Source organism: Crocodylus siamensis, chromosome 1 (genome assembly GCF_052110815.1).
Source record: "Crocodylus siamensis isolate JL-2025a chromosome 1, ASM5211081v1, whole genome shotgun sequence".
In the NCBI taxonomy this organism is placed as follows: Eukaryota; Metazoa; Chordata; order Crocodylia; family Crocodylidae; genus Crocodylus; species Crocodylus siamensis.
Window position 1 is genome coordinate 361,482,729 of NC_143395.1, and position 19,185 is coordinate 361,501,913.

The window sequence follows — 19,185 nt, forward strand, 5'->3', positions numbered from 1 at the left end:
TTAATGCTGTTTTATTAAGAGGTTATATTATGGATTTGTATAGAATGGTTTGGATAAAAATAAGCCTGCCTCAGGCAGAGGGTTGGACTAGATGATCTCCAGAGGTCCCTACCAGCCCTGCTTTCCTATGATCCTATGATATAGATTCACAGTCAGAAGGGACCTTAGTGGGCCATCTAGTCTGACCCCCTGCCCCTGGCAGGCAAGAAAAGAAACACCAGCCCTGGGGTCATGTGATTCTAGCCAGGTGCCTGTCCAGTCTCTTCTTGAAGACCCCCAAGAATGGGGTGAACACCACTTCCCTTGGGAGCCCATTACAGATTCTGGCAACCCTGACCATGAAGAACTTTTTCCTAATGCCCAGCTTGAACCTTCTCTCTAGTAGCTTATGGTCATTGCTCCTTGTCATTCCAGGGAGCGCCCTGATGAACAGATTGTCATCTACTTCATATTGCTCTTCCCTTATGAATCTGTACACTGCCACAAGGTCCCCTCTCAGCCTTCTCTTGGAGAGACTGAAGAGGTTAAGGTTCCTTAGCTTTTCCTCATAGGGCCTTCCCTGCAGGCCTCTAATCAAGTGAGTGGCTTTTCTTTGGACCCTCTCCAGGTTGTCTGCATCTCACTTGAACTGCGGCGTCCAGAACTGGACATAGTACTCCAGCTGAGGTCTGACAAGTGTTAGCTGCACCCCATAATTTTGTGTAGTCTGTGAATTTGGACAGGGTGCTTCCCATCCCCTCATCCAGATCACTGATGAAGATGTTGAACAGCACCAGCCCCAGAACTGAGCCCTGAGGGACTCCACTGCCCACATCTTTCCAGGTTGACACTGACCCATCCGCTATTACCCTCTGGGTGCAACCCTTGAGCCAATTTGCTACCCAGTCTACTGTGTAATCATCCAAGGCAAATCCCCTCAATTTATTTATAGGGATGGTATGGGATACCTTGTCAAAGGCCTTCTTGAAGTCCAGATAGATAACATTCACCTCAACTCCTGAATCTAAACATTTGGTGGCCTTGTCATAAAAGGAAACTAGGTTAGTCAGGCAGTACCTGCTTGCTAAAAACCCATGTTGATTACCCTTCCATATCACATGAGCCAGTGGGCTCCCACCGACGTGTTTCTTGATAATTTTTTCTAGGATTTTCCTAGGGATAGAGATAAGGCTGACTGGTTTATAGTTCCCTGGGTCCTCCTTCCTCCCCTTCTTAAAGACTGGGACAACGTTAGCCCTCTTCCAATCCTCCGGAACCTGACCCAAGCACCATGGGCACTTGTGTATCCTTGCCAGTGGATCAGCTATGCCCCCCGCTAATTCCTTCATTACCCGTGGGTGGAGTCCCTCCAGTCCCAGTGATTTGAATATATCCTGTCCCTCCCACAATGCATTGTGGTTTGTACTTTGAGCTGCTCAGCTGCATCATGGAGTTTCAATACTGTGGTGCCTCATGGGAGATGCAGTCTGTCCAGAAAAACTGGCTAATAAGGGAGAACATATCAGATGGATGTTGCTGAACCAGAACTCCCGTTAGGCACCAGAGTTCTTTGGGTTTGAATTTAATCTGCATTTTCCTGCCTGAAAGATAATCTGTCAACATTCATCAGTCAAACTTTTTGAAAATTTTCATTCCATAAAAACAGTGGTGCCCAATGTTTTCACCTTGTGGTCCACAGGAATAGTGCCAGGTTGGTTTTCAGACCAGATCCAGTCCATAGGCCTGATGCAGTCATGGAGGCCTGGGGAATTTGGTAGTGGGGGAGTGGCAGCAGTGTTAATTGCCACCACTTCTTTGCTGCCAAATTTCCAGGTCCCTGACGACTGAATGACATGGCACTTTGGGCCAGATCTGGCCTGTGGGCCAGGAGTTGAGCAGACTTTAAAACTCCCACAAGACAGAAACATTGATTTTTGATCAGCTCTGTTTATAGTATTCACCAAATCATATTTGTGAGATCTCACCTTTATGGATGGTCTAAAAATGATTCCTGTTGCCTATTAATGACATGTGTTGGTCACTTAATTCACATGGGTGTGTGCGTGTGTGTTCATGCATGATGGGGTTTCTCCCCTCTCCCCCCAAATAGGAAACTTTTTAGCTATACATTGAGGATGATACAAATTTCCAGATAAACTCATTTGTCCCAAAATGGTTAAAATGTTATGTATCATCTTCATGAATATGCTGTGGCTATTGAATAGTGTGCAAAAAATAAAATAATAAAATAAATAAACCCCATAGATCATCTGAACTAGCTGGTTGTATTCACAAAGGGCTCGATCCAAAAATGGATTTAGGCAGAAGTTCAGTATTTAGATACTTCTGGCATTCGCAAACCCTTTGTCTAACACTGTAAGTTCCTTTATTCCATCATTGCCTAGATATTTGCTGCTGGACATGTAGAAAACCTCCAAGTTCTGATGTAGCTGTCTGCCTTACCTCATGTCCAAGCCCTGGTAGGATTCTCAAGCTCTGTCATTCTCCTTAGGGAATCTGGTTCTGTAGATGCACTAAGAAGCATGTATCACCTGTACAGCTGGGAATCAAGACTTTTGGAGCAGGTTTGCTGTGCCTTTATGCCAGATAAGCCAGCCATTATGATGAGGGTGCTAAGATAAGAGTGTTGCATTTGAGACCTCCTCTGCCTGATTTGGAACAGGAAACTTGCTCTTAGTTTCTGGCTTCCCACAGGCTAACCACCAAGTACCAAGCTGTAGGGCTTGTTTGCAATTGCTTTCTTTCAGTCTCCTCTGTTGAACCTGTTCCACTTGGGCCCAAGGAATTTTTAATTCTGCATAAATTGAGAACATGATTCTGTAGCTCAAGGCTCAAACTCATTTTGCCCCACACCCATGAAGGGTGTGTTGCCCATCTGTGGGCTAGATTAGGCAGTTTCACATGCTGAAGCCAGCTGGCAGGGCTGGTCCAAATTAGGTGCTGTATGCAGCATGTGCCTAAGTGGGCCTTGGATGCTGCTTGCAGTGGATGTACTAGCTCCAGCACTACACGCTGCATGCAGCAAATGCTGGCCCTAGCCCCATCCATGGCTCACTGCATGTGGGACCTCTCCGGGGTGCATGGCTGACTGGGCATGGAACTGCTCCAGGGCACGCACCGTACAATTTGTGGGATTGGTCTGGAGCACATGCGGTGTGTAGTGCCTGTACTGGACCAGTAAACTGGCATTGGCACATGAAGCTGGTCTATGGACACACTCTGGACTGGTGATGGATCCAGCTGGTAGGGCCATTCTGGCATAGGCACCACATGCACCATGTGTCCCACACCAGCCTCCTGTGCTGTGTGCAGCATGTGCTGGCCCCAGCTTGGCACTGTAGAGGGAAAACTTCAGTTTGGTACTGATACATGTACAATAACCACTGAGTTCAAAAACCTTGCAGAAAGGTTCACCTTTTGGACCCTTGGCCTGGGCAAACATGCTCAGTAAAGAGCTTAAGAAGAGCAGGAAAGTTTTGAGCAGAAGGTGAACAACATGTTTGAGTGACAGATTGAAATGACAGAATGTAGTTAAATAAGTGAGAAAGGATTGGAAGAAAGTCTGACTGATGGATACAAGATTGAAGATCATTGGACAAGCAGAAGTGGTGCGATGGGGAAGAATAAAAGGGAGTGAAAAAGGCTCCTTAGGGTTTCTAGTGAGCTGAGTTCAGGAGGGTGGTGGCCTCCTGTAAGGGATCCAAGGATGTGGAGTGCTGGGAATTGGGATCTGAATCCAAGGAGTGGATCCTAGTGAGCTTTGGTTTAGGGAGAAGAAGGACTCCTTGAGAAGGAGCACCCCTCAGAAGAACCTTCCTAGTGGAGTTTGTGGTTTCAGCAGAGTCTTGCATAGAATTTAGTTGTGTAAAGATAACTAAGATAAGAGAGCTCCTTAAATGCAGTTCTTCTTACTAGGGTTGGCACAATCTGCCTATCTGACTAATCATCCAAAGTTGTTTCATCTCATTGGACTCTCAGTGGGGTGATACAAAGTTGGTAATGTATTGTTCATATTATCCCTTAACATTCCAGTTTTGTTTCACTGTTTATTGTTCTTCCTGTTTATTCCAAGTGGTTCAATAATAAGCCCCCATTATTCAACCTTTAATAATCCTTGGTATCATCATTCAAGCTGATTATTGTAAGAAATCAGTCCAGTATTGTAACTGCCAGCTTTGAAGAGAATGCCAACACTGTTTGGTAGCCCTTTCACTGCCCCTTTCCAAGCCCATTGAGACTGGGGTCTCGCCTCCTCCAAAACCTGTCTGCAAAAGCACAGCATGCAGTGCCTGGGGCCAGTCCTACACAAGGCCAGTCCTGGCTCTACCTCCAGCACTTGGGGCTGGTTTGTAGGCAGCATGCTGGTCCAAGGCCCCCAGGCAACACTGCAAGCTGGATGATGGGGCTGTCTGGGCTGGATCTGGCTTGCAGGCTATATGTTTGACACTACTGCTGTAGCCTGCTGGTCAGGACACCTGCCTGGAATTTGTGGAGACCAAGGTACAAATCCCTGTTCTAATTAATATTTCACTATTTATTAAAAAGTAGAAAAGCTCCAACATGAAGGAATGAGATTTATTGTCCCAGATTATCTAGTAGCTTGCTAGTTAGAAACCTTCCTAGGATGTGGAAGACCTAGGGTTAAATCTCTGTTCCAAATAAGGCTGAGTGGTGATGATCTCCCACTTCCAAGTCAAGGTACTTTGGACTCTTCCTGTGTTCAGGAAAAAAGATTGACCTGCCTTGGGTTCCTAGCTCCAGAAGAGTGTTCCTGGCTGAAATTTCTAGTAGAGAGAAGTATCTTTCAGGAAATGGTGAGGAGAAAAGGTAAGCTTAGATGGCCTGGGACTGCCTTTTGTATTGTATGGAAGCTTAATGCAGGGCTGTGAGTTGCACAGGACAGCAGGATACTTACAATTTAGGTGTTGCAGCTCTCTAATCCCTTCATAGAACTAGTCCCTAAATATTATAAATAAATCTTTTATTTATAGAAAAACTCTTTATATAGTTATAACCTCACACCTCCTTTCTAATCCTAGCTGTATCAATGTTTAGCCATGTGGCCCTGGACTATTCACTTAGGCTTGTTTTGAAACATTAGGCTTATAATTGATGCATAAATATTTGAGGGGTGGGGGAAGGGCTCATGAATGACTGAATGTTCAAAGGAGAGCTGAGCAACTCTAACCAACATCGCAGGACACTGCAGGTACTCCAACTTCTGTAAATTTTTCCTGGCTCTTGCAAGAAGTAAGCCACCCAAATGCTGGTTTCACCTTGTAAAATCTGGGTTGTAATTTCCCCCATCTGTTTCCTGATCCGTAAAAACAAGCAAACAGCAGATAATGTGAAACAGGTGACTATAAAATGCATCTGGTGCTCAGGATTTCTGTTATGAAGATTTGAAATATTTTACCAATGTTATGGATTATTGCTGTTTGACTGCCTGCACCAGGGATATAGTTGTTGAAAAATGTAGCAATACTATGCAAAGCTCACTTGAATCACCCCTTTTGGTTAGATTCTTTCACCCCAAATTACTGAGTTTAAAAAAAAAAAAAATCAACTTTCTGCTTTCGTCTCTAGGATAGCATAACAAAAATGCCACACAGTTTTAACCCAAATTCTCTAAAATTCTGAAGTTCTTTCCTGTGACCATTTTACAAAACATTACTACAATGTCCATAGGCATTGACTTGGAATTTGTTAAAGTAGCAAATGCCTCTTATGCTTTTTGAATAAACCCTGGTTAAAATATGCCATGCAGAACTGGCTGACGAAATAATACATAATAGCTGTGCCCTGACCCGTTACATCATTAGAAGGTATATATCCACTGTATACTATACCCTGTTGACACTGTCACTGAACAACAAACCATAAATAGGATAATGGCTTTCCTTAGTACAATATCATTATTCAAAAACAAACCTCAGTTATTTTTGAGGACCTTTTTGGTTTCTCTGAATTTCCTCATGGATATGGCTTTCAGTGGTCTTTCCTGGTCACTTTGTACTAAGAATTGATGACAGAGGTGTGCCTTTGCTGTCTTCTTAACCACCAGAACTCTGTGCCCTGTCTGCGGTACGTGGCATCCTCCCTATGTCTCCTGTTACCATTTTCCGCCCTCTGATGCACAGTCATCTGGCATTTTGTCAGAAGGAAATGCTACAGATCACCTCCTGTCAACTTCAAGCATGTTGTCCCAAGCAGTTGGTTAAGTGTTTTCTTTCTGAAACCATGCAGTTCATGGCTTACATCTCTTTACATCCGTAAAAAAACCCCAAAACAACAACCCAAAAACAACACCAAGAAGAGGATCAGCTACACCAGAACGTGGTGTAAACACGAACAAAGCCAGTTACCTTGAGGTGCTGGCTGGAAGGAAATATCTGTTGCTAATTTCTGAATTGTAGCTTGAACAAATTAAGCCCTGACGTAAATAGGCATCTATTTACGCCAGGGCTATGTAAGCCTACTTAAGGTTATTTAATTTATGAAAGGGTAGTTTAAAAAACAAACAAACCCTGCCCTCCCCCAATAGCTGTTTAAATAGGAGCTGAGCTCTTTCAAAAATTGTTTTCCTTCTGTTTCAGGGAAATTGAATCTTGAGGCATTGGCAGTTTTAGGGCAGATGAAATGTTTTTAATTGATTTTGACTGACTGTTTTCACAGGAGGACAAAGTGAGAGGAAATTGTGTTAATCCAGGTCAGCTGACAAGTATAAAACACATGTCAAGTTGTAACTGATTTTTTCTTTTTTTTTTGCAGGAAAGCTTAACATGCCTTGCACATCAGCACAGTTAAAGCTCAAGCTGAATCCCTTGTGTCGTGTTGTCAGAGCTATCACCAGCTGGTGATGGAGACCAGAGGGAAAGCTGCTTTTTAACTCATATAATTAAGTTGCTGCCTACAGACCCTGTTACTCCCAGTTTGAGCATTACTGGCAAGGTCTAAAGATCAGTCAGGGAAGATAAGCTGATGTCAAAAAAATTTCTCTTTTTCACATTGTTTTGATTTGTCTTTGTTTGCTGGTGATCTCTGAAGATATAATACTGTCAAATGTCTGTCAAGATTCAGGACACGCTGTAACTGAAATGAAGCAAACACTTTATTATAAGGTCTCTAAAATATAGTGGAGATTATAACTGTCCCAAAACAAGTATGTTAATAGAACAGCAATGCACTTACCATTTTCTGGTGTTTAGTTATAAGGCTGGCAGTTGTAACACAGACAGAATATACAGTAACTAGGAGCTAAATAACGTAGTAGTAGTGCTCTAGTCTTTCACTAACATGATCCACAGGAAGATTCATTGTTATGCATCTTTTATTCCTATTACAAAATGCTAATAGGTTCCCCAGCCTGCCTGCTTCCCAGACCTCCTCCAACCTCTCAGCTCTGCAAATAGCACCTCACACAATTTCCCTTACTTCATTTCAGATCGTCTGAATGTTGGCCAGAGCTTTCACTCAGTACAGAGTACATGACAAGATGTTCAGGAACCCTTTTTGCAACCCGTATTCTTCTTACCAGACCAATTGGAAGCACTTACTTCAGCTTCTGCCCCTAGGTGACTGAAGTTCGTTAATGTATGAGCATTGTCTGACCTTCCTTTGGTGCACATGTAGGACGCAAACACCTTCTCATTGGCTTCAGTGGGCTTTGCAGCAGTGCTGCCTTGTCTTTGACCAGAGGCTCCAGTATAAGTAGTTTTCATACTCTTACTTTTCTTGGACATGCAAGGAAAAATTGCTACAATTCTTTTGTATCTTAAGAAGCAAAGATTGTCTGTCATACACATTTGCTGTATCATTAAGGAAGTTGCTAGTTGGATTCCTTTATCTGAGTATGTTTTTCATAGCTTTAGTCATACCTCTTATTTTCATGTGCTGCTACAAGCTTTCTTTTTGTTTTTTCCAACAAAGATGTGCAGATGAGACGATCCTACTCCTATGAATGGGGTTTAGGGAAAAGACGGTATAGCTTTGATCTACAGATGATCCACATGCTTGTCTTTTTGACTCTACATGCTTATGTGCTTCATATTACCATCCTCTTTTTAGCAATTATAGTAAAACTTAGTTTACTACTGCATGCAAAGTATACCTCTGAAACCCATGCTTAAAACCCATTCGTCTCCCTCTTTCTCTCCATCTCAGTAAGAGCAGCAGTTTTTGATTACAGAAGGATATCGCATTTGATTTGTAATACATTTTATGACCAAGAATGTGACTCTCAATTCTAGATTCAAAAGAAAACACATGCTTACCCAGCTACATAGAGGAAAGCACAAACCTTGATGACTGCCCTTCAAATGTCAGTATATTGGGACAATATAGACACCCATATAACCAACCACATTTGTCTGAAGGGCTGGGGAGGGAATATTTTGAGACAGGAATCCTAGAAAACAGTAGCGTAACTGAGGTGGGGGATGACCTGGGTGCTACATTTGTCGGGGGAAGGTGCAGTGGCTGCAGCAGAAGCTGATTACACCACCACCATCAGTATCACAGCAGCCAGCTGTCACTCAGGCACTGTGGCTGCCCAGGGTGCAGAGTTGCTCTGCTATGCCTCTACTAGAAAGCTAGGATTGAAAGGGACCTCAAGATGTTATCCAATCTAACCCATGTCCCAGGCCCTGAACCATCCCAGGTGCTGAACCATACCACACAAAAGTTAGCCTCAATTTACAAACTTCTAATAAGATTGCACAACCTTTCTAGGTAATCTGTTGCAGTGCTTGACCATTCTTGTAGATAAAGGACTTCCTAAAATCTGATTTAAATTTCCCATTTTTCACAAGAAAAAAGGAAGGCTGTGCTTTCTTGGCAGAGGGGCTTTTGTTTGTCTTTGAGATCAGCAAAGATCAAAGGAAGCTGACTAGAAAGAGACAGAGAGCACATTTGAACATGACTCAGGTGGAGGATTCTGGACACCTCAGAAGACTTTTAGCAAAAACCAGATAATGCTCTAGAATGGTGAGGAAACTGGGGCAGGCAACTGCTTTACCATTTTGTTTTTAGGCAATACACAAGATGCATAGATCCAAAGAACAATTAGGTTTAGAAATCTTGGTATGGTCTATATGTTTTTTTGCTTTTACTGTCATGCCCCAAGAAGTAACTGCAGACTTCAAGTGACTACATCACTGGAGCTCTGAACAATGTTGGCTTTGATTAATAACTTAGGGAATTTAGGGTGCCAGAATGGGGACTTGGGACTTGGTGCATTTGGACTAATGGGTCATGTCTCATGAAGCAGTTCAGACAGGGGTCCTGTACCCAGGAGGTATTCCCGAAACACCTCGGGGGGGGGGGGAAGGGAGGGTGGTTCAGCCTGATCAGAGCAAGCATAGGCAGATCCAGGATTTAAAAAAAAAAAAGGGTGCAGGAGCAGTGATCAGTGCTACAAGGGTGGCTGCATTACCTGCTCCCAGCCTCCCCTTCCTCGCTGGAGCTGACAGCCCATACTGTGGGAGCAGCAGCAGGGACTTCTTTAAAGTGCCTGAATCAGGTAAGAGTTCCAACAATCCTCACCCCGCACCTTCTTCCCCCATCCTCCTATTTCCTAATCCCTGCTCTCTACTTATGCCTCTGGGTGCAGCAAGAGGAAACCCAAACACCACCACTACTGGGGCTGCAATGAGCACCTGGGCTTGGCCAGCAACACTGGTGGTGATGAGCAGGTTGGCCTTCCCTGTACCTGTGTCCAGGCCAGTGGGAAAGACCCAGGGAGACCAGGCAAAGAGAGGGGAGCCTCTCTGGACAGTGACAGGAACAGCTCTGGAGCTTCTCAAACTCTAGGGAAGCTAGGGGCAGCTGAAGTACCAGGCAGGGGGAGAGGGGAACGTGAAAGAAGGGGAGGGGATGAAATCAGGTGCAAAGGGCATTCTTATCCACTTTAGGGATTGAAAAAAGTCACCCACTGCTCCCACAGCATAGCCTGAAAGGTGAAGGGGGGGGGGGAGAAAAGTGGCATAACTACATCTTCTCAACACTTCTGCATCCTTTCCCGGGGCCAAGGTAAACTTTAAGAGCATCCAGGTTCTGGTGAGTGTCCAATGACAAGGCAGTCTACCAGGGCAGGATACAGTGGAACTAGGGAAATGGTTGAAAGTGCTAAACAGGAGACTGCTGCTTATTCCAAGTGTAGCAAAAGAAAGAAATCAGGCAGCTCTGCTGTGAAATGAATGATATATAATGCTGAGTCTGCAGAGAGAAATCTGCATATTTTGACTAAATAAATTTAAACTGCCAGTAACCTCATGAATATGAAGCCAAAGAACCACATACATCACTGTTTTCGGAGTGAAAAGCGGAGGCTCCAGTCACACGGGTCTCTTGGCTCCTCTCTGAAAACAATCAACATAAAGCTGATAACAGGCAAGTTTTTCAAAAATAATCTTGCCACAATTGTGCCTGTAGCTGCGAGAGGTAACTGCCAATATATCACACAAATCAAAATGGATTGCGCTTTCAGGACATAAATGACTGTTCAGTAAGTGAAATGCTTAAGAACAGAAAGAAAAGTGTTGGATTATTTTCTTTGAAGTTCTGAGTCAGAAATAGACTTTCAGTTGTGTTACTTCAACAGGTTGGTATAACATGATGAATTCGGAAAGCTCTAGCTTATGAAAATATCATTTTAGTTTCAGTTGCCATGTCCCATCTCTGCAGCACTGCTGGTGTCAGTCAGATGGACTCTGCTTAACAAACAGTGGGTTCAGCAAAATTTTTGCAGGTTAGTACAGCTTTCAGCCAAATGTCCCAGCAATCTCTGCTTCTTTCCAGTGGCAAATCTGAAAACTTTCATTTTAAAAGACTAAGATTTTTCTAATGTACAAAAGAATTTGATATCCATTCACATTTCTCTGGTTTGTGTATAGGCAGAGTGTATAGCCTTAGACCAACACGGCTTCAACTTGTACCCCTAGCACATTCCCAGACATACTCAGTCAAACCTCCCCTTCCATTGCATAAGACCATTTTGAAGACTATTTTGGCTCCTGTGCTGACCTAGCTACCAAAGCTCAAGTTTTCGTTTCAATGGCTCTCCTATACCCTATCATGCATAGTACAGTCTGCACTAAAAATACTTAGTAATCAATTCTCGTTACTGAAAACCAGGAACCATCAGGTATAAGGTGCTAAAAATGAAGTGGTCTATTGGGACTTGTACATGTGCTGAAATCTCCCTTTTAGCAGTTTAATTGCATCACATGTTACACGAGTGGCGGCGTATCATGCTTTAATTTAATCACAGTGTACACATGTGGCGGCATATTGCAATGTACATGACTTTGCTATGCAGCAAACTAAAACACATCCTGATGTGTTTTAGATTGCTACCTAGCAAATTGCAGCAATACATCCATCCCTGAACCCTCCCGGGATTCCAGCATCCTGTGCACCATCCCCCCTGCTTTCTCCAGCCGTCAGCACGCCCAACTTGCCCCTGGGGCAGCACGGGGAAGCAGAAGGATCGCAGCTGGAGAAGGTGGCAGGGATGGTGCATGAGGTGCTGGAAGTGTGTACAAGCTGAAGGAAGCTTGGGCTTGGGCTTCCAGTGCCCTGTGCACCATCCCCACCACGTTCTCCAGCTGCCAGCACACCCAGCCACCCTCCTGCCACCTTCCTGCCCTGCCCCACGGGCAAGCCACCCTGTTCCTGGGTGATCCCAAGTGGTGAGAAGACAGTGGAGATAGTGCATGGGGTGCTGGAAGCCCCAGCAAGGGAAAAAAAAAAATGCAGCGAGGGGCCTGATCTTTTTTTTTTCCTGGCGGAGTCTGCCTGCAGCCAGTGGGCTGCAGGGGGGCCTGGTCCTTCCCTCTGGGTGGGGCAGCACCAGACCCACTGGCAGCCTGCCTGGGAGGCCCCAGGGGTACTGCTGCTGCGGAGGGAAGGACCAAGGCCCCCCGCAGCTCCGGGTCTGCTCTTCCCCACCCCAGCCCCAGTTGCAGGCAGACTGCCAGAAATGTAAAAAAGATTGGAAGCCCCTAAATTGAAACAGTGGATTTTTAACCTTTACAATTACAAGCCCACCAATTAAAAACCCACTGTTTCAGTTTAGGGGCACTACACCCCCATCATGTATACAAGCAGCCTGTATGTTTTACAAGGGGAATTACACTAAAATTAAAGCAAACAGAATTATGCCCTGTATATTATAGAATTATAAAAGTCAAAGTAAATGCAAAACATGTTAATTTTGCAATGTTGTTTTTACTTGTCAATATTTTTTTAACTGCTATTACATAATGTGTGTCCCTGTCAGTAATGTCCATTAGTGGGGTCCTACTGAATTATTGGGGTGACAGACCCGGCATTTGATAATATTAGGCAAGGGCAGGAGAGGGGGCAATTTCTGAAGTCAGACAGATGGTAAGAGATTTACCACACTTGCTCTAGTGCCATCTGGTGTTAAGAATAATCTGCTGTCTGATGAAAACAGCATAAAACCTTATGGGGGAGAGGAGATAGGAGACGCAGCACTCGAGGATCCTTGTCCCCTCCCCACCCCAGCTGAATGTGTGGATCTTTGTCTTCCCCAGACAGCACAGCAGGATTGTCTGAGAGGAGCTGGGGGCAGACAGAAGGTCATACTGTGAATTTCAATGTAGATGGGACCTGTTTTGACTGGTTCTCCAATGGGCTTTTGATTTCTTTGGCTCAGTTTTGAGCAAGGAGGAAAAATGCTATGTCCAAAATAGACAAGGTTCTTTGGGTGAATCCATTATCTTTTATTAGACCCACATCCAACATAGTTTTTTTCTTCTTCTTCTCTTGTTCCCTTTGTAACATTTTGGCTGCTCTTAAACAACAGCAAAAGTCCCTTTCTTGATTCAGTTGATAATCAGCTCTGTATCTTTGGGGTGAAAGTTTTCAGACATGCTTTACCAATTTGGCATTTAAGTCCTATTTTGAAAAATGATTTAGGCTTATAAGGCTTGTTTTCATAAATGAAACTGGATGCTTCAAGTTGGAGATGAGCGTCTGTTAGGGGATTTAAATGCTTCTAGAGGTCCTTTGTCCATTTATTCCAATGGAAGTTAAGGGCATACATGTACCATTTTGTCCCGCTATGTGCTGGAGATCTGTTTTGGAGCAGACTTAATTAATTGAGTCTGCTCCACATGTGAGCTGATGTGCACTGCGCTACGCTGTGTGCAGTTGTATAATTGGCAAAATGTGCATCAGCACACAGAAAATGGCAGTGGTGCGCTTTTGAACAAAGCACGTCTGAGGTGTTTTAGTTCAAAAGCGCAGCCCCGCCATTTTCTTCATACTGACATGCATTTTGCCACATATACAACCACATGTACCATAGTGCTGGGTGCTTTTGAAAGTGCCCGGTGCTGCAGCACTTGCATGTATAAAAAAGCCCTAAATGACTAGGCAATTTGGAAATTCCCGTAAGCTCTTCTCTGCATCCTTAGCTGCCCCAAAATGTTTAAAAATGTGGCTATAAGTTGCATAGAAAATCAATTAAATTTAGGCTCTTAACAGAGAACCTGCATCACTTGGCTGCTTCTGAAATTGTATCTATAGTTACCAGACATACTCTGTGTGGTTTCTCCCCCAGCTCTGAGTCATTTAAGGATCTGGATATCAGGTAACTCACTACTTGGCTTTACTGGAAATAGGTAGTTGACTACATAATAAATCTACTGTGTTAAGAAGCAATACCTTCAAGCAAATTGTATTGCTCCACCTGTCCCTTAAACTGGAAGCAGTATAACTATGTTTAGCCAATTGGCATGAAGGCTAACTTGCTATATAACTGAGCAGTGCTAATTAACCTGCCTGTAGTGCTGCACAGTTAATTTAGAGTGCTGGAGGGTATTACTGGTGGATATTGCTAGTTTATTGTGTAGATGTGGCCCAACTGAACAAGTCAAGGAGTTGATACTGCTTGCATAAGATGGGGGTCAGCAATGTATGGCCATGGATCCAGCCCATGGATCTAGCCTTCAGTAGCCCACAATGGGAGTATCAGCAGCTGACATACGTTCCTCTGGCAATTGTTGCAGATTTCTTTTATAGCACCCCAGCCCTCCCTGCTCTTTGCTGAGGGCTTATCCTTTACCCTGACAACCTTTGCTTACCTTTGTTGCCAGGCACTGTTGACACTTAATGGAGGATATGGCAGTGACCTGGTTGCAAGTAACAGCCTGCCATTTTTTAAAGGTTTCCTTGCATAGGACATAAAATTATAATTTAAGAAAGAGACAGAGTATCTGGTTCTGTTTTAAATTATTTATTAAATATAGGTTAGAATTTCCATAGGTAACAAAGTGAATTACTTATCATAAGGAATATCAAATATGGTCTAAATGTTGAAATATCTGGGTGCTTGTATACATCATGGGGGTTTAGTTGCCTAAATTGAAATGGTGGGTTTTTAACTGTGATGACTAAAAGCCCACTGTTTCAATTCAGGAGCTCCCATTATTGTTACAGCAAGGGGCCCAATCCTTCCCCACTTCCACAAAGCCTGCCCACCTCTCCTGCAGCTTGACGGAGCTGCCCAGGCTGCGCAGGTGGGCTGCTAGTGGGCCATGAGCTGCCCCAGCTTGGGCTCAGGGAACAGTTGGATCAAGATGGGTGCTGCCTCTGAGCTGAGGCAGCCCCGGCCCTCTACCAGCCTGCCCAGGTGGCTCTGGGGGGCACCACTACTGTGAAGGGAAGGACTTGGGTCCCCCCACAGCTCAGGGCCTTCTGGCAGCTTGCTTCCTGGCCACAGGCAGGCTCCACAAAAAAAAACCAAAACCAAAACCAAAAACAAGGATTGGGCCCCTCACTGCTCTTTTTTTGTTTTCTTTTCCCCTGGTGGAGCAACTCCTGAGCTGCGGTTGGGCGGGGGGAGCCCAATCCTTTCTCCTGCAGCAGCGGCCCCCCTGGGGATACTTGGATAGGCACCTAGTGGTGTAGAGGCTGCCCCAGATTGGAGGCAGCACCTGCCAGATTCAACTCTTCCCTGAGCCTGCTAGGGCTTCCAGTGCTGCATGCATTGTCCCTGCCACCTTCCTGCCGCCTGGGACCATTGACAACATGTAAGGTGGTGACATGTAGGGGGTGCATGTGCACCCCCTGGAAGTACCAGCCGTGAAACCATAAGTACACTTTGGCTCCTGGGGGACCCTCCCCCATCAGTGATCTGGTGCCCCCCAAGACCCAGAAGGCACCAGTTGCCCGTGCCTGGGACCACCTGGGTCAGTGCAAGGAAATGGCAGAAGGGCAGCTGGGTGTGCTGGCAGCTGGAGAAGGCAACAGTGGTGGTGCATGGTGCGCTGGAAGCCGTGGTAGGCTCAGGAAAGAGTTGGATCCTGTGGGTGCTGCCTCCAAGCTGGGGTAGCTCTGGCCTGCTAGCTGTCTGCCCATGTGGCCTGGGGGCGGGGCACAGCCACCAAGAAGAGAAGGACTGAAGTACCCCCCTGCTCAGGGGCTGCTCGGCCTGCCAGCAGTTCACCTCCCGGCCACAGGAGAAGTGGGCGGGCTCCACGAAAATAAAAGAATCAGGCTCCTTGCCACTTCTGCCTTCAGCCCACCTCTCCCGTGGCTGGGGGTGGTGTGTGTGCAAACTGTCAGATTAAAGGATGCAAAGTTATAAGTAGTTACATTGTGAACTAAACTACACGGGGATGTGGTTAATTTGCAATGTAACAAACTCATTTAAATTGCAAAAAAGCCCTGTACATGTAAAGTTTGACACAAACTGCAAAAATGGACAATTTTTGTCATGTGTACAAGTTCCCAATGATATTAAGAAAGCAATTTTCAGGACACATTTTTGAGGTAAAGCAAGCTGTATATAACAGGGGCCACATATCTTGGGAAGTCTGCCCTGGGACTGTAAACCACAAATTTCCAGGCTCACAAGTAAAAGTATTAGTTACAAATAGTAGTAAGTTTGCCAGTTCCAAGCACTTGAAACTCATGAGTCAGTCCTGGGCAAATTGGGAGACTCATAAAAAATGAGATTTACAAAGTAATGTATTTTTACTTGTTTGTATTTTTTTTAATTTTTTACTTGCTTTCCCTTTATTGGAACATTTAATATTCACATTTGCCAGCTATTTCCCCTCCAACCTCTTCTCTAATTGTGAGGGCTACATAGCATACCATTTTAAATGAAAACTGAGAGTCTTAGATAGCAATCTGATTTAAGCAATAGGGACTTCAGGAAAAACACCAACTATTATGATACTTGCAGTTACACTCTGAAGGTTTGCAACAATTTAGTTCCCATTTTGAGCACCTGAATTTTTGTCTGACAAATCACTTTTATAATTTTTTTAAAAGTTTTTTATTTTTTTTATCCAGGTGGATTCACCTGGGAATTTTCTATTAGTTGTTTAGTGGAAAAAATGATTTTTGCAAAAATGAACATTTGCCAGACAAATATGTTGCTTTTGTCAAATGTTTTCAACCTCTTACAGGGAAATCAAATAAAAACAATTTGTTTTTTGTTGGGTTCGTTCAGTATTAAGCTTCATATGCTTGAGCTACTGCAGTGCCTCAAGAAGTTTCACTTCAGATGTGTAAAACTGGCCCAGTAGGGTTCACCCATGGGACTTCAGAATTCATGATGAACTGTGGTCTCTTCTGCAGCTGAGCCATTGTGGTACATCATCTGTGGTAAGTTGGGCAGAAATTGCAGCTGAAAATAAAAAGAGGTCTGAGGCATTTCCATTAAGGTCAAATTAACCTACTAGTAAACATTTTATGACAGAGTAACTGATTACTTAGACGGGAGCAATTTAATGGACAAAATCTAACCAGATTTAAACAAAGTTTTGACACCGTGCCTCATGGGGCAACATTAGCTGAACTGGATAGGTGAGGATCAATACTGTGAGTGTGAGATAGAACAGGAGTCAGCTAAAAGCGAGACTTTGATACCATGGATTTACCCTAAGACAAAGTTACTTTTGGGAGTTTGACATAGGTGGCTATTACTTTTGTGGTGTTTAGTCTCTAACTGAAGTTAGTGCAAAATTGTATTCATTTTTATTGTTCAAATATCCATATGAGTATTTGATATGCATGTAATTTTGATGCATCTTTATATTTCAGTCAAGATTGTGATGGTAAGGCAGTGATTAATTTGAGTAGCCCTCACTGAGAATTAGCATTCCACTTGGGTTGTTTACTCATTCTCCATGTGTATGTGCTATTAGGCACAGGAAACTTGGATCTCACTAAACTGAAAATGATACATTTTTAATTTAAAAGAAGAACCAAAAGCTTGATAACTGGTTGGTCAGACTATCATACAGGAGAGACAGATGTTGGATTAGTAAATCTATGCATCTAAAAAGGGTTTAAATTTGTAGTCTGGTAAATATGTATCTTTGAGGGCAGGAAGTTACTGGCATAGTGGGACCCCTCCCTAGAAACAAAGAGGTGATGTATGTTAATAGTCAGACTGGCAAAGGTACTTAAGCTTGCCTAGAGAGCATGGTTTTGTTTCCAGTCTTCCTGGGATCAAGGGAGCCATGGTTCCTAAGCCAAGAGTGGCTGAGAAAAGCAAGCTGACAGGGAGATGCAGAAGGCTCTGCCATGATCTCAGTCAGGGACTACTCTCTCTTGGGGAAGCTGGCTAAGAGCTATGTCTGAATTTAAGATGCAAGGTAAGGACAGGTCAATGTTCTGATATTTTATTTTGTTTGTTTATTCCTGTATCTCTGATTGTATCTTAACATATGGTTTCCTGTTTCTTATGCTTGTTCTATTTTTAAAATAAATCATTTTGCTGTTTTTCTTCTTACTGGTTGCTATGGACTTCTGGATAAGTGATATTCCAGGCCAGGGGTAGGCAATATTTTTGGCTGGAGTGCTGAAAAAACTGCAATGTTTACTATGTAAGGTGCTAGAATACTGTCAGGTTATAAAAACAAAACTGGGTCAGGAGGTATATAGCAGGACACACTGCACATTAATATAGCTAATAATCATAAACCTTGTTTTGTTTTTTTAATGGTATATGCCAGGTTTTCTAAAAGTTCTAAACCTGGTGACAGTAAATAAAACTTCATATACTACCTTTGTTCTTGTGTATTCTTTTATTGTTAACCATGTTGTGATGAGAGAGAGGAAAAAAAGAAAGAAGAGAGGAGAAAAGGAAAATAGAGAAGAAAAGGGGGAGAAAAAAGAGAAGAAATAGATAAAAGATGAGAGAAAGAAAGGAGTGGAAAAAGAGAGAGAAAGAGAAAAAAGAAAAAGAGGGAAAGGAAAAAGAAAAGAAAGAGAAGAAAAAAGAGAGAAAAGGGGGGAGAGAAAAAAGGAGAGAAGAGAAAAAAGGAGAGAAAAAGAAAAGAGAGAAGAGAGAGCAAAAAGAAGAAAAGAAAAAGAGAGAAAGAAAAAGAATAGAGGGAAAAGAAAAAGAGGGTATGTGCTTCACCACCAAATTCTCCTACCACTACCAGCTGTGGCTTGGGCCCGGTGGTTCAGGGTAGTGAGCCATGGAGGAAGGCAGTGACATCCTAGCAGCAGGTGCCAGAGTTGGGACTCAGACAGTCAGACGCACTGTGGGGGCAGCACTGGGACTCCAAGCACCAGGGCTGGGTGCTGAGAGCCAGGCCTCGGCAGCACAAGGAGAAGCGCACGGGGGGAGGTGCCATGAGCAAGCTGGCCCATCCATGGGAGGGCAGCAGCCAGAGGAGAGTGGGAGCCAGGAAGGAAGTGAGGACTGCCCCGGACTCCACAGACTCAGGCTATGGTGGGTGGGCGGAGGCGCCCAACAGCACCTGAGGTGGGGCCTGGCCTATGCAGCTCCATGAGGATGAGCCACGGCCACCCTGACTGCTGGGGCTGGAGAGACACCACCTGGCTGGGGCAGGAAGCTGGGCTCAAGGGCCTTCTGGCTCTGGGCTCAGCCTCCCTACATGCTGGGCACAGCACAAACAGGTGGCGGCATCCCTGGTTCTTGGCTCAGCCATGGGAGCATTCCAGCCCCTGGGAACATCCACCACAGTCCCTGGGAAAATAGCTCTGCATGCCACTAACTGGCACGTGTGCTGGGAGTTGCCTATCTCTGTTCCAGGCTGTCTCTCTCTACAGAGAGGTGGACCTCTAATTTCTTCCATAACCTAAAGTGGGGACCACTTAGGGCTGGCAGAGATCCTTTATTACAGCTGCAGGGTCCACCACAAGGTCAGTGGAACTAAGACTTGTTGG